Here is a 3,809-nt window from a genome sequence, read left to right as displayed (position 1 = left end):
GGTTGCCTACCCCCGGTGTATGGCCAGCTTAATTGTGGAGGAGGGAGGAGCCAGTGGCAAATAATTAGTTTTTTGACGTGAAAGTCAGTTTTAAGTTATTCATGTTTGATAGAAGAGTGCACATTTCTACATATCTATACATCACTCTATGCATTCCCACCTTTTACATCTACCCTATCATATTAGTTATATGGCATTAAAATGTACTATTCTTTATAATAATGTTATTATCATACTGGATGAATGGTTTTCTATTATAACTTACATTTTAAGAAATTAAAAAAAAAAATTGAGGAAAAAAAATTAAAAACAGGGCTCGTCCGGGATTTGAACCCGGGACCTCTCGCACCCTAAGCGAGAATCATACCCCTAGACCAACGAGCCAGCTGCCTGTGCCTGACACTGGATACTTTGCATCTTTATCTAAATAAATAGAAAGAAAGATTTGTTCTCCCTCACTGAAGACAGAGCGCTGTACGGCTGAATTTCGGGAGAGTCTCCCCCGCACTACATGGATCATCCCAGAGATAAAACACGGGAGATTACATCGCTAACAAAGCAAAGAGCGCGTCTGATTGGCAGCTGGCTTACAGGGGGAGGAGTGATGCGAGCAGAGAGGCGGGGTTAGAGCAGAGTGAATTGTTACATTGGAGGAAGAAAATAGCAGGAACTATATAGAGAGGAGAGAAGAGCTTATAGAGGAGAGGAGTGCTTATAGAGGGGAGGTGTACCTAAAGAGGAGAGGTGTACTTATAGAGGAGGGGAGTACTTATAGAAAAGTTCTTATAGAGGAGTACCCATAGAGGAGAGGTGTACTTATAGAGGAGAACCTATAGTATACCTATAGAAGAGTACCCATAGAGGAGAGGTGTACTTATAGAGGAGAACCTATAGTGTACCTATAGAAGAGTACCCATAGAGGAGAGGTGTACTTATAGAGGAGAACCTATAGTGTACCTATAGAAGAGTACCCATAGAGGAGAGGTGTACTTATAGAGGAGAACCTATAGTGTACCTATAGAAGAGTACCCATAGAGGAGAGGTGTACTTATAGAGGAGAACCTATAGTGTACCTATAGAAGAGTACCTATAGAGGAGAGGTGTGCTTCTAGAAGTGAGGTATAGCTATAGAGAAGATGAGTTCCTATTGAGGAGAGGATTGCCTATAGAGTAGAGGAGTACCTATAAAGGAGAGGTGTACCTATAGAGGAGAGGTTTACCTGGAGAGGAGTATCTGGGAAGGAGGGGAGTACCTATAGAAGAGAGGATTACCAATGGTGAAGAGGAGTGCCTGGGGATGAGTGGTGTACCTTTAGAGGAGATGTGTACCTATAGAGGAGAGGACTACCTATATAGGAGAGGTTTACCTACAGAGGAGAAGATTGCCTATAGAGGAGAGGTGTACCTGTAGAGGAGAGTAGTATCTATAGAGGAGAGGAGTACCTGTAGAGGAGAGGAGTACCTGAACAGGAGAGGTTTACCTGTAGAGGAGAGTAGTATCTATAGGGGAGAGTAGTATCTATAGAGGAGAGGAGTACCTGTAGAGGAGAGTAGTATCTATAAAGGAGAGGAGAACCTGTAGAGGAGAGTAGTATCTCTAGAGGAGAGGAGTACCTGTAGAGGAGAGTAGTATCTATAAAGGAGAGGAGTACCTGTAGAGGAGAGTAGTATCTATAAAGGAGAGGAGTACCTGTAGAGGAGAGTAGTATCTCTAGAGGAGAGGAGTACCTGTAGAGGAGAGTAGTATCTATAAAGGAGAGGAGTACCTGTAGAGGAGAGTAGTATCTCTAGAGGAGAGGAGTACCTGTAGAGGAGAGTAGTATCTATAAAGGAGAGGAGTACCTGTAGAGGAGAGTAGTATCTATAAAGGAGAGGAGAACCTGTAGAGGTGAGTAGTATCTATAAAGGAGAGGAGAACCTGTAGAGGAGAGTAGTATCTATAAAGGAGAGGAGAACCTGTAGAGGAGAGTAGTATCTATAGAGAAGAGGAGTACCTGTAGAGGAGAGTAGTATCTATAGAGAAGAGGAGTACCTGTAGAGGAGAGTAGTATCTCTAGAGGAGAGGAGTACCTGTAGAGGAGAGTAGTATCTATAGAGGAGAGGAGTACCTGTAGAGGAGAGTAGTATCTATAGAGGAGAGGAGTACCTGTAGAGGAGAGTAGTATCTCTAGAGGAGAGGAGTACCTGTAGAGGAGAGTAGTATCTATAGAGGAGAGGTGACCTATAGAAGAGAGAATATCTATAGGGGAGAGGAGTACCTATAGAGGAGTATCTATAGAGGAGAAGAGTGCTGCTCACCAATAAGTCAGTCAGTCAGTTCCGGATGTATTTAATCCCCCCCATTATTAATAACTATTGTTATAATATTAGTGTCTATGATGGAAATGACTGACATTGATCGATGTGTTGGATATGATTGTGTCCTGAGAATATCGCATCATCTCACCTTCCTTTATGTCACCTAATGGAAGCGAAAAGAACAGAAGTGTTTGGAAATACATGCGATATTTTATCTTACCTTAGGGCTTGTTCACACAGGTGACCAGGGGGCGGTAAAAGCACATGGTTGCAGTGCATTTTTACCGCCTTCTAACCACCCACTTAAAGAAGGACATGAAGGGCTCAGGGCTGTACTCATTCTGCCATCATGATGCTTTGCCACAGCAAAAATGAAACAGCACCTCCGGCACGTGGCAGTGCTGATGAACACGTCCCGTTTAAGGCCGGCTTCACACATGTCCGGCTGCGATTTGCAGTCTGAAGTCCGGTGCGGTTTTGTTCACTGGTTCAGGTGCGATGCAGGTACGCAAATTTGCACCTAAGCTGGACCCAAAATCACACAGGACCCTTTTATGGAATGGAGCGTGGCCGCCCCGGGCATGTATGAACCGGCTACATTGAAAACCGGTCCGATTCACCTGTTATGCAAATCGCATGCATTTAAAAACGCATGCGATTTGCACATATGTGAACGGAGCCATGTGTATAACTGATTGTCTGGAGTTTAGCTTTAAAACAATGAGAGCTACTGTTAGATGGGCCGAAGGTTTGGGTGCCAAATAAGCGTATATTGATTGGTTTGCGCAAAAGTTATACCATCTACAAGCTATGGGATATTTTTTTAAATTATTTTTATTTATTTTATTTTTAAAAAATTCTACTAGTATTGTTGGTGATCAGCGACTTATAGCGGGACTGCGATATTGCAGCGGACAATCGGACACTAAGTGACACTTTTTGGGGATGAGTGACACTAATACAATGATCTGTGCTAAAAATATGCACTGTCACTGTACTAATGACACTGGCTGGGAAGGGGTTAACATCAGGGGCGATCAAAGGGTTAAATGTGTGCCTAGCCAGTGTTTGTGTACCGTGTGGGAGGTGCTTTTAAGAGGGTAAGGCATGGATCCGTGTCCCTGGTTTGCAGAGACATAAGATCCATGCCTTCCCTACTGACAGAACGGTAATCTGCCTTGTTTACATAGGAGGACTGCATACCTCCCAACATTTTGAGATGGGAATGAGGGACACCTACTAGCAAAGATATGTGGGCATAGGGCACGCCCCCTGCCACACCCCCTTAAAGGAGAATTAACCATAAAAAAAAGGTTAATCAATCCACAAGGGCTTTTTTTTTAACACTATTATTCCTTTATATTGGCTCTTCAAATTTTCAAATGCAGCAATTTAGAAATTAGTTGAAAAGTTTAGCACTGGGAGACACTTTTTGAAAGATATAAATTTTTTTACAAACAACTATATAGATCAGACCAAAATGAAGGACCACAATGAGGGGGAAAGAGGGA

At 42.9% G+C, this 3,809-nt stretch overlaps 1 non-coding gene across 1 annotated transcript; it reads right to left on the bottom strand.

The window, feature by feature from the left end:
* Positions 1-312: 312 nt before the first annotated feature.
* Positions 313-384, bottom strand: TRNAP-AGG (transfer RNA proline (anticodon AGG)). Its single transcript has one exon. It is a non-coding gene; the product is annotated as a tRNA-Pro (tRNA).
* Between the last annotated feature and the right edge of the window lie 3,425 nt (positions 385-3,809).

The sequence above is a fragment of the Aquarana catesbeiana genome, linkage group LG02 (assembly GCF_042186555.1).
Source record: "Aquarana catesbeiana isolate 2022-GZ linkage group LG02, ASM4218655v1, whole genome shotgun sequence".
Taxonomy (NCBI): Eukaryota; Metazoa; Chordata; class Amphibia; order Anura; family Ranidae; genus Aquarana; species Aquarana catesbeiana.
The sequence above is the reverse complement of the archived record's forward strand: the minus strand, read 5'-3'. Positions and strand labels throughout refer to the sequence as shown.